Raw genomic sequence first — 16,975 nt, forward strand, 5'->3', positions numbered from 1 at the left:
CTGTTAGCTTTACGTTTTTATGCCACTCCATACTTTCAGTTTAAAAACATGTTTATTAACCTGGAAGCATCTTGTTCTGTAGTTTAATATGGACGACAGAGTCTATCCAATGTAAAATCATGCGCATATTATGGGATGGGGGATGCCGGGGTTATCGGAGGTGGTTGGGGACTCCCGATGCTTAACCCTCAAACGAGCGGAGTTTGATTAATATACCATAGTAATCAGTTACTATTCCCATTTCGCAGTTGCTATTTTTCTACAATATTTGAATTCTATTTATAGCTTTCAAAGTTCGTCATCCTACCATCCATACCTCTATCAAAAGATCCTGATTTTAGTTCCACCCATTCAATGGACCCAATCACGGACAGGCTGTCCCCAATTGAAGTGGGTAGGGGTCTTACGAAGGATTGACAGGTAATTGAAACCTCTTTTTATTATGACTACTTTTTCTTTTTTTTCGATCAATTGAAAATTGAAAATATTTACTTCAATATTAAAAAAAAATACTACTCTACCAGTAAAACTGACAGGCCGGGAAAAACGCTATTATGCCTGATTTATTTCGTCATATTTATTTTAAACGGACCCAATTGTTTAGTTTGGGACGGGAGTCAGTGGCGTGACTCTGTAAGCTCATCTAGAATCATCCCAGCTATAAATGGGCACCTGAAGAAATCTGTGGAAGGTAAACAGGAAGGGTGTGCGAAAACAGAATGGTTGGCCCCCACCCCCATAGCACTTCCTTGCTGAAGGGCCAAGAAACGGAGATCAGCACAGCTGGTAGGGACTGTTAAGTCCAATGGCGTATTCTTTACCTTCTTCTTTACACACCTTTATTTATTTTGAATGGGCAAGTTCAGAATAGGAGGGAAGCTAGAAAATCCTAAAACAGGAGAACCTTATTTCTCATTTTCATACTTTAATAAATGTTCGGAGTTTTCCTAAAAACGGAAGGGGGTGCATCCTTGGCCGCAACCAGTGGAACTCATTTAAAGATAAATACTCCTTTAAGTGAGCCCGCAGGACTAATTGTGCTTCAAACCATAGGTTTCAGGGAAATTTGGATTCAATACTGCTTTAAAATGTTAGAATGAGAGAAAGGTTGAGATGGCTAGGACCCGTGCTACGAATGAAAAATGGCAGACAATCAATTATTCTACTTTCAGCCAACTATCGACGGCCAAACGGAATGCAAGTCGTTTCCAAATTAGGCATGCGAGTTCATTTCGGTGGATCTAAGCGGAATTAGAAATTCCTGAAAGGGTGCAAAGAGGGTGGCTCTAGAGATGTTGGTACGGAGGAGAAGCTTGCCTAGCTATGTTCGTGTTAGGCAGCTTGGTATAATTGTGAGTTTTTGTAGTTGTTACAGAATCTATAAAAAGTAGTGATTTAAAAATTCTTCACATCCAACAGTCTCCTTTTGTCTGTATCTACAGAGCGACTTGAACTTTGATGCTCATTTTCCAGAAGAAGGGATAGTCATTGCAGTTCAGTTGTCTCGTAGTGAGTTCTAGTATTTGTACAGAGTCCAAATTCAAAAAGTCTTCACACCTAACAATCTCCTTTTGTTTCTGTTACACGATTTGTCTTTTAGGTGTATTTTTCAAGTTTTGTTTTGAGTCTTTTGTGAAGTCACGAAACACTTCGTGAAGAAAAGTTAGATTTTGGGATTGAATGATCATGTCTCCTGCTGACCTCGGAATCGACTTTTATCTATTTAAAAAAAACCTAAATAAAAACAATAGAAAAATAAAAAATTTTAATTGCAAGTAAAGAGCGACATTAAAACTTAAAACGAACCGAAATTTTTCCGTATATGAAAGGGGTTGTCCCCTTTGCAACGCCTCGCTCTATACGCTAAAGTTTGACTCTTTGTCACAGATCTATTTTTAAAACAATAAAAAAAAATTTAGCGTAAAGAGCGAGGCGTTGAGGAGGGGACAATATTCATATATGTCATATATCACTATTTACACTTATACATATACTTCAATATTTCATATACGGAATAATTTCTGTTCGTTTTAAGTTTTTTCTTACTTTTATTTAAAAAAAAAAGTTGTTTTTTTTTATTTATTTTCTGAACGTTTTTGAATTAATGTATGTTGTGATCACCGCACATGAATCATTAAAACGAAATTTGCATCTTTATTTTGGCTAAATGGCTTTCTCATAGTTTTGATCGGACGATCAGAGTTGCCCTCCAAATTTTGGCTACTTAAAAATACAACTAGGTTTTTTATTTTTGTACGAACGTAAACCGAATAAGCGAGAAGCAAGTTCCCAAATTATTGAAATTATGCTTGTTGATCTTTTATATTTTGTTCTACGGAAAAATACTTCAAATATTCGTGTCATGCTTTGTTAAATTTTTGTATTTCTGCCTTAAAAAGTTCAAATAATGCTTCCAGCCTTTGTCTGTATAATATCAGGAAGGCTTGGTGAGTAGGCATTTTATAAGCATTTTCTATATTTAATTCTGGGAGGAGTTCCAACTCATTTTCTGCTGGCTTGTCAGCCATTGCCAGTCGAGCACAAGTTTTCTAACCATCAATTGTCCAACATTCTCTTCTGTAATAATCATCCTGGCACTTTATGTCTCCATCCATGCACTGCGTTCTCCCATTGTCGGCGTCAACGAAAGGCATTCGCCATCTAACTTTTATTCTTCCTTTTCTTGTAGAAGTCCATATTCAACTAGTTGACCTTACTGCTTGTCTTACTGTTATCAAGATTTTATCGTGGTTATCTGGTATTAATATGTTAGGGATATTTTCAGTAGTAATTTCTGTTATTGAGGTATAATTCCATTGGTTGCGGGTCAGTCGTCGTGGCTATAGTTTTGGGGAATGTTTCTCCAACTCCCGTTCTTGGAGTATATTCAGTTTCGGGTGTAGTTTCTTTGTTTTGGGTACTGGATTCTCAGAAGGTAGTTGTTTCATAGTTCTTCGATGTACATTTGAAGTTTCTGATACATTGTTAGTGGTCATCTCTATATTATTATCATTTGTAATATTCGGAAGGCGGAAGGTTTCGTTGTTTTCTGTAGTTTCTGTTGTAACGTTTATTATCCTGCAGAAGTACTGGCATTTAAATTTATATTTTGGTTTAGCTTTATCATTGGTAGTATTAGACGTTACTTTTATGTTTTCTATACCCTTTATTGTTTTTGGTATTTTCTTGTTTCGTGTTACAAGGTTAGACTCAATTACAGCAGTTTGGACTTCAGTTGGAATGATTTCTTGTGTAACTTGTGGAATCTTTGCAATGGGTTCGGTTTTGACCTCAGTTGTTTTTATTTCAGACAAATTTATTTCCTTTTTTATTGGTTACTTGTCGACCGTATTAGATGATTTTGGTCTGTTCCACAATTCTTTAAAGAAATTCTATACTGTGGGTAACTCATTTAAAAGTGCATATTGTCCATCATAACATTTTCTTTCTCTTAATTGGGTTTAATTGGTTTGTTTATGCTTGTGTTTTCTATATCATTTGTATTTGGGTTTTGGTTTTCCTTAGTTGATTTTTTTCTCCTTTTTTCTATGGCTTTCCTAAGTCCTATGGCTTTATCAATTTTGGCCATTTTTACATCGAAATAATCTATTATTTTCTTTGTCTTGAGTTTTGTTTAAGTAGGGGTAGGCAAATCTTTTTTCTCCTTATGGGTACTTTGCTTGCGTGTAGTCCCTTGTCCGATCTTAGGAATTGAAAAATTGATTCCCTTAGGTCATAGGTATTTTTCTCTAGTCTTATTTCTTGTTGGAATAAAGTTTCGAATAGCTTAGGATCTAGTTTCATAAATAATTTCCACGCGTTGATACTGGTTAGAAGTAAATTTTCATGCTTGAAAATTACTCCATGTTTTATGATGTCTTGCGTGTTGGAATGAATACGCAGGGTTATCAAGATTGTTATCAACTTCATTTTCTAGAAAATGTTACTTCAGTGATTAGTATAAATCAGATTTTTATTTCATTTATTTAAAGGATTGTGAATTGTATTTATTATTTATTTGTATATTTTTTCAAAACTTTAAAGTATTATTCATTATTAACGATTCTTTGTTGAATTTTAGATGGGGGTGGGGTTAAACTGTGTTGGAGCTACACCGCCTTAAAAAGTTTTTTTCACTACTGCCACCAAGTGGAAGATTCAAGATTAAATGTTAATAGCACTAGTTTATGAAACTGATATAAACTGGTATAAAGTAAATTAACTTCCTATTCTCCAGAGAATTATATATTTCATTTTCTAGTTAAAACCTAAAGTATTAGTTTTTGAAATATCTGGATTACAGATTTCTTGTTATTTTGGAATATTAAAGATAGGTCTTTTTAATCAACTCTTTTATTTTCTAATTTTAATGAAATTTTAAAGTTTTTAAAGTTTTAAAGTTCAGTTCGAATATTTGGTTGTTGTCTTCGATGTTATCTTTAATATATATTTGATAATTCACCAGAATTTTTTTATGCGGCGCATTAATTATTTTCTACACGGCGCATTATTTTTTATTTTATACAGCGAACTAAGTATTTTCTTATTCAGCGCATTAAGTTTTCTATTATGTGGCACACATTACGGCGCTACGCGGTGCATCGAGTGTTTTCCCATGCAGCGCACGAGGCAGTATGTTAAGTATCATCCCATTCAGCGCACCGTAACCAATTCATTTGTTACTTTAATCTTTGGCTGGAAAATGTTTATGAACAACTAGTTAACATGTTTAAGTGTAATGAATAAAGAAAAGATCGCATCTTTTCTTTAGGTAGAAATACATTTGGTTGGTGATTGAATTTGTAACTTTTTGTCCTGTATAATTTTCCATTATAATTTTGAAAAAAAAAGGTTAAATTATAGCGCTTTAATTTTCAGTAAGTTATTTGACAAAATAATCGAGTTTGTACTAATTACATAAATAAACATTTGTTTTTTGACAAAATAATCGAGCTTGTAATCTATATATATATAAATAAGTTGTCTCTGGGTCTGTCGAGTGACGTCATGTCATCATATCGTCATGAAGTTAGTTGTCGTCATGTTTGTTATGACGATGACGTCATTAAAGGTATTTAAGAAAATCGTTCAAAGACAAATTTTTAATTGTAAGAAGATCGTGGACGGAAAAATGTTTAATAGTAAAATGACTAAAGAACCTACAATGGCAACAGCCGAGGAAGCTGCTCAAAAGACAAATTTTTAATTGTAAGAAGATCGTGGACGGAAAAATGTTTAATTGTAAAATTACTGAAGAACCTACAATGGCAACAGCCGAGGAAGCTGCTCAAAGAGTCTATGCCAAAAAACTTGCGGCTGATAGAGAAAGTAAGAAAAGAAAGCGTGCCGAGGAATCACAAGAAAAGCAAGAAAACAGGCTTGCGGCTGATAGAGAAAGTAAGAACAGAAAGCGTGCCGAGGAATCACTCTCCAAAAGCTTTTCCAACAACTGTACAGCCAATTCACGCGTTTCGTGGTCTGTAGAAAACGAAGCATATATTAGGGAATCAAAACAGCACAAATAATTATAGTGATAAGTCAATATCACTGTCCGGTCATTGTTTCGTTTTAAAAAGTTGCCCATGAACCTTTCCCCTGGTATCCCATCTTTTAAAAAGTTTATGAGACAAACCCTTTTCTTTCGCTACCTGTCCCAAAGAGCTTCGTAATTGCTCCTTTATTACTGGAAACTCGACTTTCTGGCAGTCTTTCATCTACGTTACAGCTTGTGCCTCAATATCTTACCAAAAATTGGAGGAGGTCCTCGGTTTGACAAAACGTTAGCAAATATACCTTTTAAAAATATGTCCCGAAGGAGATGGCATAAAACTTGAGTGGTTTATAGCCCTCTTCCCCCAGGAAACATGCAATCATTACAATGACCCATTCGGTCATTAAATATACCATTTCAGAATTGGTTATGATAATTGCCATCCTTGCCAATTTTTCCAGTGCCCCCTCGTCATTTTGCATTCCAATAAGGTGCTGCGGTTTGATCCATGATGGGTTTGACGGATTCACACGGTCGCGGTTCTCGATCTTAACACAAGTAAATATAGTTTGTAGGAAAAAAAATTTGATACCGGAGCCATTTGGTGGCAGTATTCTAAGTTTTCTTTTTTCCCTATTCTTTGTTTGGATTTTCGTTTTTTTTAGTTTTTATCTATTTTTTTGGTCAGCACGGAAGACGCCTCGTTTTCATACAGGCAACTTACTGTATGTTTATGGCTTAATTGCGCCCAGCTTGAATAAAGAATTCAGCCATTTGATGCACTAAGACCTAAAGAAATGCGTAATATTCTGACTTAAAATCTTGAAAAATGAGTTTTGATTTAGAAGTGAAGAATAGTAGCATTTAAAAATTACCAGTTTCGGCTAATTGATTATCAATTTCTTCGTTTTTCTCCAAAAGCTTTTCCAACAACTGTACAGCCAATTCACGCGTTTCGTGGTCTGTAGATAACGAAGCATATATTAGGGAATCAAAACAGCACAAATAATTATAGTGATAAGTCAATATCACTGTCCGGTCATTGTTTCGTTTTAAAAAGTTGCCCATGAACCTTTTCCCTGGTATCCCATCTTTTAAAAAGTTTATGAGACAAACCCTTTTCTTTCGCTACCTGTCCCAAAGAGCTTCGCAATTGCTCGTTTATTACTGGAAACTCGACTTTCTGGCAGTCTTTCACCTACGTTACAGCTTGTGCCTCAATATCACCAAAAATTGGAGGAGGTCCTCGGTTTGACAAAGTGTTAGCAAATATGCCTTTTAAAAATATATCCCGAAGGATATGGCATAAAACTTGAGTGGTTTATAGCCCTCTTCCCCCAGGAAACATGCAATCATTACAATGATCCATTCGGTCATCACATATACCATTTCAGAATTGGTTATGATAATTGCAATGCTTGCCAATTTTTCTAGTGCCCCCTCGTCATTTTGCATTCCAATAAGGTGCTGCGGTTTGATCCATGATGGGTTTGACGAATTCACACGGTCGCGGTTCTCGATCTTAACACAAGTAAATATAGTTTGTAGGAAAAAAAAATTGATACCGGAGCCATTTGGTGGCCGTATTCTAAGTTTTTTTTCCCTATTCTTTGTTTGGGATTTTTGTTTTTTTTAGTTTTTATCTTTTTTTTTTGGTCAGCACGGAAGACGCCTCGATTTCATACAGGTAACTTACGGTATACTTATGGCTTAATTGCGCCCAGCTTGAATAAAGAATTCAGCCATTTGATGCACTAAGACCTAAAGAAATGCGTAATATTCTGACTTAAAATCTTGAAATTTGGGATTTTGTTTTTTTTTAGTTTTTATCTTTTTTTTGGTCAGCACGGAAGACGCCTCGATTTCATACAGGCAACTTACAGTATGTTTATGGCTTAATTGCGCCCAGCTTGAATAAAGAATTCAGCCATTTGATGCACTAAGACCTAAAAAAATGCTTAATATTCTGACTTAAAATCTTGAAAAATGAGTTTTGATTTAGAAGTGAAGAATAGTAGCATTTAAAAATTACCAGTTTCGGCTGTTTCGTCAGTTTCGGCTAATTGATTATCAATTTCTTCGTTTTTCTCCAAAAGCTTTTCCAACAACTGTACAGCCAATTCACGTGTTTCGTGGTCTGTAGATAACGAAGCATATATTAGGGAATCAAAACAGGACAAATAATTATAGTGATAAGTCAATATCACTGTCCGGTCATTGTTTCGTTTTAAAAAGTTGCCCATGAACCTTTCCCCTGGTATCCCATCTTTTAAAAAGGTTATGAGACAAACCCTTTTCTTTCGCTACCTGTCCCAAAGAGCTTCGTAATTGCTCGTTTATTACTGGAAACTCGACTTTCTGGCAGTCTTTCACCTACGTTACAGCTTGTGCCTCAATATCTTACCAAAAATTGGAGGAGGTCCTCGGTTTGACAAAGTGTTAGCAAATATACCTTTTAAAAATATGTCCCGAAGGAGATGGCATAAAACTTGAGTGGTTTATAGCCCTGTTCCCCCAGGAAACATGCAATCATTACAATGACCCATTTGGTTATTACATATACCATTTCAGAATTGGTTATGATAATTGCCATCCTTGCCAATTTTTCCAGTGCTCCCTCGTCATTTTGCATTCCAATAAGGTGCTGCGGTTTGATCCATGATGGGTTTGACGGATTCACACAGTCGCAGTTCTCGATCTTAACACAAGTAAATATAGTTTGAAGGAAAAAAAATTTGATACCGGAGCCATTTGGGGGCAGTATTCTAAGTTTTCTTTTTTCCCTATTCTTTGTTTGGGATTTTTTTTTAGTTTTTATTGCGCCCAGCTTGAATAAAGAATTCAGCCATTTGATGCACTAAGACCTAAAGAAATGCGTAATATTCTGACTTAAAATCTTGAAAAATGAGTTTTGATTTAGAAGTGAAGAATAGTAGCATTTAAAAATTACCAGTTTCGGCTGTTTCGTCAGTTTCGGCTGTTTCGTCAGTTTCGTCAGTTTCGGCTAATTGATTATCAATTTCTTCGTTTTTCTCCAAAAGCTTTTCCAACAACTGTACAGCCAATTCACGCGTTTCGTGGTCTGTAGAAAACGAAGCATATATTAGGGAATCAAAACAGCACAAATAATTATAGTGATAAGTCAAGGTTTAAAAAGTTGCCCATGAACCTTTCCCCTGGTATCCCATTTTTAAAAAGTTTATGCCCTGCGCCATTTGGTGGCCGTATTCTAAGTTTTCTTTTTTCCCTATTCTTTGTTTGGGATTTTTGTTTGGGATTGGGGGTAATTGCTCGTTTATTACTGGAAACTCGACTTTCTGGCAGTCTTTCACCTACGTTACAGCTTGTGCCTCAATATCACCAAAAATTGGAGGAGGTCCTCGGTTTGACAAAACGTTAGCAAATATACCTTTTAAAAATATGTCCCGAAGGAGATGGCATAAAACTTGAGTGGTTTATAGCCCTCTTCCCCCAGGAAACATGCAATCATTACAATGATCCATTCGGTCATCACATATACCATTTCAGAATTGGTTATGATAATTGCCATCCTTGCCAATTTTTCCAGTGCCCCCTCGTCATTTTGCATTCCAATAAGGTGCTGCGGATTGATCCATGATGGGTTTGACGAATTCACACGGTCGCGGTTCTCGATCTTAACACAAGTAAATATAGTTTGTAGGAAAAAAAAATTGATACCGGAGCCATTTGGTGGCCGTATTCTAAGTTTTTTTTCCCTATTCTTTGTTTGGGATTTTCGTTTTTTTTAGTTTTTATCTTTTTTTTTTGGTCAGCACGGAAGACGCCTCGATTTCATACAGGTAACTTACGGTATGCTTATGGCTTAATTGCGCCCAGCTTGAATAAAGAATTCAGCCATTTGATGCACTAAGACCTAAAGAAATGCGTAATAGTCTGACTTAAAATCTTGAAAAATGAGTTTTGATTTAGAAGTGAAGAATAGTAGCATTTAAAAATTACCAGTTTCGGCTGTTTCGTCAGTTTCGGCTAATTGATTATCAATTTCTTCGTTTTTCTCCAAAAGCTTTTCCAACAACTGTACAGCCAATTCACGTGTTTCGTGGTCTGTAGATAACGAAGCATATATTAGGGAATCAAAACAGGACAAATAATTATAGTGATAAGTCAATATCACTGTCCGGTCATTGTTTCGTTTTAAAAAGTTGCCCATGAACCTTTCCCCTGGTATCCCATCTTTTAAAAAGGTTATGAGACAAACCCTTTTCTTTCGCTACCTGTCCCAAAGAGCTTCGTAATTGCTCCTTTATTACTGGAAACTCGACTTTCTGGCAGTCTTTCACCTACGTTACAGCATGTGCCTCAATATCTTACCAAAAATTGGAGGAGGTCCTCGGTTTGACAAAACGTTAGCAAATATACCTTTTAAAAATATATCCCGAAGGAGATGGCATAAAACTTGAGTGGTTTATAGCCTTCTTCCCCCAGGAAACATACAATCATTACAATGACCCATTCGGTCATTACATATACCATTCCAGAATTGGTTATGATAATTGCCATCCTTGCCAATTTTTCCAGTGCCCCCTCGTCATTTTGCATTCCAATAAGGTGCTGCGGTTTGATCCATGATGGGTTTGACGGATTCACACGGTCGCGGTTCTCGATCTTAACACAAGTAAATATAGTTTGTAGGAAAAAAAATTTGATACCGGAGCCATTTGGTGGCCGTATTCTAAGTTTTCTTTTTTCCCTATTCTTTGTTTGGGATTTTAGTTTTTTTTAGTTTTTATCTTTTTTTTTAGTCAGCACGGAAGACGCCTCGATTTCATACAGGCAACTTACTGTATGTTTATGGCTTAATTGCGCCCAGCTTGAATAAAGAATTCAGCCATTTGATGCACTAAGACCTAAAGAAATGTGTAATATTCTGACTTAAAATCTTGAAATTTAGGATTTTCGTTTTTTTTCGTTTTTATCTTTTTTTTTGGTCAGCACGGAAGACGCCTCGATTTCATACAGGCAACTTACTGTGTGTTTATGGCTTAATTGCGCCCAGCTTGAATAAAGAATTCAGCCATTTGATGCACTAAGACCTAAAGAAATGTGTAATATTCTGACTTAAAATCTTGAAAAATGAGTTATGATTTAGAAGTGAAGAATAGTAGCATTTAAAAATTATCAGTTTCGGCTGTTTCGTCAGTTTCGGCTAATTGATTATCAATTTCTTCGTTTTTCTCCAAAAGCTTTTCCAACAACTGTACAGCCAATTCACGCGTTTCGTGGTATGTAGATAACGAAGCATATATTAGGGAATCAAAACAGCACAAATAATTATAGTGATAAGTCAATATCACTGTCCAGTCATTGTTTCGTTTTAAAAAGTTGCCATGAACCTTTCCCCTGGTATCCCATCTTTTAAAAAGGTTATGAGACAAACCCTTTTCTTTCGCTACCTGTCCCAAAGAGCTTCGTAATTGCTCCTTTATTACTGGAAACTCGACTTTCTGGCAGTCTTTCACCTACGTTACAGCTTGTGCCTCAATATCTTACCAAAAATTGGAAGAGGTCCTAGGTTTGACAAAACGTTAGCAAATATACCTTTTAAAAATATGTCCCGATGGAGATGGCATAAAACTTGAGTGGTTTATAGCCCTCTTCCCCCAGGAAACATGCAATCATTACAATGACCTATTCGGTTATTACATATACCATTTCAGAATTGGTTATGATAATTGCCATCCTTGCCAATTTTTCCCGTGCCCCCTAGTCATTTTGCATTCCAATAAGGTGCTGCGGTTTGATCCATGATGGGTTTAACGGATTCACACGGTCGCGGTTCTCGATCTTAACACAAGTTCCTTCATTAGGTGATGTATATCCTTGGCTTTTAATATTTCTTTTCAGAAGTCTACCGTCTTTTGTTTTTGGAATATGTTCCACATCGATCACATCACCTGCAAAAACAGTGATATAGTGTACAAAGCTACCTTTGCTGATATTTGGTTTCCCTGTAAAGGGGCAAACTAACATATAGATATAACCAAGACACAATCTCAGGGACCTTTGCTTGACATGGCAGAGACGCTATAGTGTAAATCTTTGTTTTTCAAAAATTTGACGTAACACATTTAAACTTACCCCTGCAGATGTCTACCTAGGGTAGACGTCACCTCGAAAAATACCCCCTTGCAAGAAACTGATTACTTGAGCTGTTCTTTCTTTGTTTCCCTGAGTTTTTTTCCTTGAGTTTTTAATAAAGATGTCTCATTATGGGACTTCTTTTAGTTTACTACAAACCGTTTGGGTGATTTTTTTCACCAGTACAATGTTTAAAATAGGTACGGCTTCATTAGGCAAGGAGCTCCAACAAAGTCCTAATTGGGCAAGACACAATAACCAAGACACAAAATAGTTTTTAGGAAAAAAAAATTGATACCAGAGCCATTTGGTGGCCGTATTCTAAGTTTTCTTTTTTCCCTATTCTTTGTTTGGGATTTTCGTTTTTTTTTAGTTTTTATCTTTTTTTTTGGTCAGCACGGAAGACGCCTCGATTTCATACAGGCAACTTACTGTATGTTTATGGCTTAATTGCGCCCAGCTTGAATAAAGAATTCAGCCATTTGATGCACTAAGACCTAAAGAAATGCGTAATATTCTGACTTAAAATCTTGAAACATGAGTTTTGATTTAGAAGTGAAGAATAGTAGCATTTAAAAATTACCAGTTTCGGCTGTTTCGTCAGTTTCGGCTGTTTCGTCAGTTTCGGCTGTTTCGTCAGTTTCGGCTAATTGATTATCAATTTCTTCGTTTTTCTCCAAAAGCTTTTCCAACAACTGTACAGCCAATTCACGCGTTTCGTGGTCTGTAGATAACGAAGCATATATTAGGGAATCAAAACAGCACAAATAATTATAGTGATAAGTCAATATCACTGTCCAGTCATTGTTTCGTTTTAAAAAGTTGCCCATGAACCTTTCCCCAGGTATCCCATCTTTTAAAAAGGTTATGAGACAAACCCTTTTCTTTCGCTACCTGTCCCAAAGAGCTTCGTAATTGCTCCTTTATTACTGGAAACTCAACTTTCTCGCAGTCTTTCACCTACGTTACAGCTTGTGCCTCAATATCTTACCAAAAATTGGAGGAGGTCCTAGGTTTGACAAAACGTTAGCAAATATACCTTTTAAAAATATGTCCCGAAGGAGATGGCATAAAACTTGAGTGGTTTATAGCCCTCTTCCCCCAGGAAACATGCAATCATTACAATGACCCATTCGGTTATTACATATACCATTTCAGAATTGGTTATGATAATTGCCATCCTTGCCAATTTTTCCAGTGCCCCCTAGTCATTTTGCATTCCAATAAGGTGCTGCGGTTTGATCCATGATGGGTTTAACGGATTCACACGGTCGCGGTTTTCGATCTTAACACAAGTAAATATAGTTTGTAGGAAAAAAAATTTGATACCGGAGCCATTTGGTGGCCGTATTCTAAGTTTTTTTCCCCTATTCTTTGTTTGGGATTTTCGTTTTTTTTAGTTTTTATCTTTTTTTTTGGTCAGCACGGAAGACGCCTCGATTTCATACAGGCAACTTACTGTATGTTTATGGCTTAATTGCGCCCAGCTTGAATAAAGAATTCAGCCATTTGATGCACTAAGACCTAAAGAAATGCGTAATATTCTGACTTAAAATCTTGAAATTTGGGATTTTGGTTTTTTTAGTTTTTATCTTTTTTTTGGTCAGCACGGAAGACGCCTCGATTTCATACAGGCAACTTACTGTATGTTTATGGCTTAATTGCGCCCAGCTTGAATAAAGAATTCAGCCATTTGATGCACTAAGACCTAAAGAAATGCGTAATATTCTGACTTAAAATCTTGAAAAATGAGTTTTGATTTAGAAGTGAAGAATAGTAGCATTTAAAAATTACCAGTTTCGGCTGTTTCGTCAGTTTCGGCTGTTTCGTCAGTTTCGGCTAATTGATTATCAATTTCTTCGTTTTTCTCCAAAAGCTTTACTAACAACTGTACAGCCAATCCACGCGTTTCGTGGTCTGTAGAAAACGAAGCATATATTAGGGAATAAAAACTGCACAAATAATTATAGTGATAAGTCAATATCACTGTCCGGTCATTGTTTCGTTTTAAAAAGTTGCCCATGAACCTTTCCCCTGGTATCCCATCTTTTAAAAAGTTTATGAGACAAACCCTTTTCTTTCGCTACCTGTCCCAAAGAGCTTCGTAATTGCTCCTTTATTACTGGAAACTCGACTTTCTGGCAGTCTTTCACCTACGTTACAGCTTGTGCCTCAATATCTTACCAAAAATTGGAGGAGGTCCTCGGTTTGACAAAACGTTAGCAAATATACCTTTTAAAAATATATCCCGAAGGATATGGCATAAAACTTGAGTGGTTTATAGCCCTCTTCCCCCAGGAAACATGCAATCATTACACTGACCCTTTCGGTCATTACATATACCATTTCAGAATTGGTTATGATAATTGCCATCCTTGCCAATTTTTCCAGTGCCCCCTCGTCATTTTGCATTCCAATAAGGTGCTGCGGTTTGATCCATGATGGGTTTGACGGATTCACACGGTCGCGGTTCTCGATCTTAACACAAGTAAATATAGTTTGTAGGAAAAAAAATTTGATACCGGAGCCATTTGGTGGCCGTATTCTAAGTTTTCTTTTTTCCCTATTCTTTGTTTGGGATTTTCGTTTTTTTAGTTTTTATCTTTTTTTTTGGTCAGCACGGAAGACGCCTCGATTTCATACAGGCAACTTACTGTATGTTTATGGCTTAAATGCGCCCAGCTTGAATAAAGAATTCAGCCATTTGATGCACCAAGACCTAAAGAAATGCGTAATATTCTGACTTAAAATCTTGAAATTTAGGATTTTCGTTTTTTTTCGTTTTTATCTTTTTTTTTGGTCAGCACGGAAGACGCCTCGATTTCATACAGGCAACTTACTGTATGTTTATGGCTTAATTGCGCCCAGCTTGAATAAAGAATTCAGCCATTTGATGCACTAAGACCTAAAGAAATGCGTAATATTCTGACTTAAAATCTTGAAAAATGAGTTTTGATTTAGAAGTGAAGAATAGTAGCATTTAAAAATTACCAGTTTCGGCTAATTGATTATCAATTTCTTCGTTTTTCTCCAAAAGCTTTTCCAACAACTGTACAGCTAATTCACGCGTTTCGTGGTCTGTAGAAAACGAAGCATATATTAGGGAATCAAAACAGCACAAATAATTATAGTGATAAGTCAATATCACTGTCCGGTCATTGTTTCGTTTTAAAAAGTTGCCCATGAACCTTTCCCCTGGTATCCCATCTTTTAAAAAGTTTATGAGACAAACCCTTTTCTTTCGCTACCTGTCCCAAAGAGCTTCGTAATTGCTCCTTTATTACTGGAAACTCGACTTTCTGGCAGTCTTTCATTAATGCCTACCAGATTTTAGTTAAAAAACACAGTTTCGGCGATATGTGACGCTGAAAAATATGGCTGAAGAAATGGCAGATTTCGCAAATCGGTGGTCCTAAACATATGACAGTGGTTAGAAATTATTACCAAAAATTATTTTGGTCCAGAAAAGCTACTGAAATAATTTCATGTGCAAGTTAAGATTATTATTTTTTTTTACTGTATTTAAAGCCATCTTACAAATCTAAGAAATTTTTTTTATAGGGGGGTTCAAACCTAGCGTTTTTCACCCCCTAGACACAACCCAGGTTGATACAAAATAGTAAGCATATTCTCCCTAAGCCTTTAACTTAAAGCGTCCACTGACAGAAATATTTCTTTATTTATTTCTTTTTTTACTTAATCCCTATACGAGTATCTAAGTTTGGAAGCTGCAAGCTTTTGAATATGCTAATCAGACTGTGTTGTGAGTAGAGTCCCACTCTGAAAATTTTACTTTGATCAGTATTGGATGTGGAGCCAAATTTCTGAGGGTCGGATTCGATGTTAGATTGTACCGAAATGCTCGGAAAAGTACTCATCGAGCCATCTTCAATCATGGAAAAAATGAAAGGGGTCTAAACTGTAAACCTGCTTCTGAATGTGTCTTGGTAAAGCCTCAACAAAATCTAAAAACATAAAACTCAAGTGAATATAAAAGAATTTTGACAAAAAATGTACAAATACTTGCCGAAGAGCATTTAGTAGATTCAGACAAAGATGCAGTTCCAAATAACAAAGTGTTTATGAGACAAACCCTTTTCTTTCGCTACCTGTCCCAAAGAGCTTCGTAATTGCTCGTTTATTACTGGAAACTCGACTTTCTGGCAGTCTTTCACCTACGTTACAGCTTGTGCCTCAATATCACCAAAAATTGGAGGAGGTCCTCGGTTTGACAAAACGTTAGCAAATATACCTTTTAAAAATATGTCCCGAAGGAGATGGCATAAAACTTGAGTGGTTTATAGCCCTCTTCCCCCAGGAAACATGCAATCATTACAATGATCCATTCGGTCATCACATATACCATTTCAGAATTGGTTATGATAATTGCCATCCTTGCCAATTTTTCCAGTGCCCCCTCGTCATTTTGCATTCCAATAAGGTGCTGCGGATTGATCCATGATGGGTTTGACGAATTCACACGGTCGCGGTTCTCGATCTTAACACAAGTAAATATAGTTTGTAGGAAAAAAAAAATTGATACCGGAGCCATTTGGTGGCCGTATTCTAAGTTTTTTTTCCCTATTCTTTGTTTGGGATTTTCGTTTTTTTTAGTTTTTATCTTTTTTTTTTTGGTCAGCACGGAAGACGCCTCGATTTCATACAGGTAACTTACGGTATGCTTATGGCTTAATTGCGCCCAGCTTGAATAAAGAATTCAGCCATTTGATGCACTAAGACCTAAAGAAATGCGTAATATTCTGACTTAAAATCTTGAAATTTGGGATTTTGTTTTTTTTTAGTTTTTATCTTTTTTTTGGTCAGCACGGAAGACGCCTCGATTTCATACAGGCAACTTACTGTATGTTTATGGCTTAATTGCGCCAAGCTTGAATAAAGAATTCAGCCATTTGATGCACTAAGACCTAAAGAAATGCTTAATATTCTGACTTAAAATCTTGAAAAATGAGTTTTGATTTAGAAGTGAAGAATAGTAGCATTTAAAAATTACCAGTTTCGGCTGTTTCGTCAGTTTCGGCTAATTGATTATCAATTTCTTCGTTTTTCTCCAAAAGCTTTTCCAACAACTGTACAGCCAATTCACGTGTTTCGTGGTCTGTAGATAACGAAGCATATATTAGGGAATCAAAACAGCACAAATAATTATAGTGATAAGTCAATATCACTGTCCGGTCATTGTTTCGTTTTAAAAAGTTGCCCATGAACCTTTCCCCTGGTATCCCATCTTTTAAAAAGGTTATGAGACAAACCCTTTTCTTTCGCTACCTGTCCCAAAGAGCTTCGTAATTGCTCGCTTATTACTAGAAACTCGACTTTCTGGCAGTCTTTCACCTACGTTACAGC

General features: G+C 36.2%; 1 long non-coding RNA gene across 2 annotated transcripts in view; it reads left to right on the forward strand.

Moving 5' to 3' along the window:
• LOC136038287 (uncharacterized) overlaps nucleotides 1–16,975 on the forward strand; it is a 156,325-nt gene that overhangs the window by 69,738 nt on the left and 69,612 nt on the right. For both annotated transcript variants that reach the window (XR_010620173.1, XR_010620174.1), the window contains one exon: nucleotides 286–420. This is a non-coding gene — a long non-coding RNA (uncharacterized LOC136038287). The remainder of the gene's footprint in view (nucleotides 1–285; nucleotides 421–16,975) is intronic.

Source organism: Artemia franciscana, chromosome 17 (assembly GCF_032884065.1).
Source record: "Artemia franciscana chromosome 17, ASM3288406v1, whole genome shotgun sequence".
NCBI lineage: Eukaryota > Metazoa > Arthropoda > Branchiopoda > Anostraca > Artemiidae > Artemia > Artemia franciscana.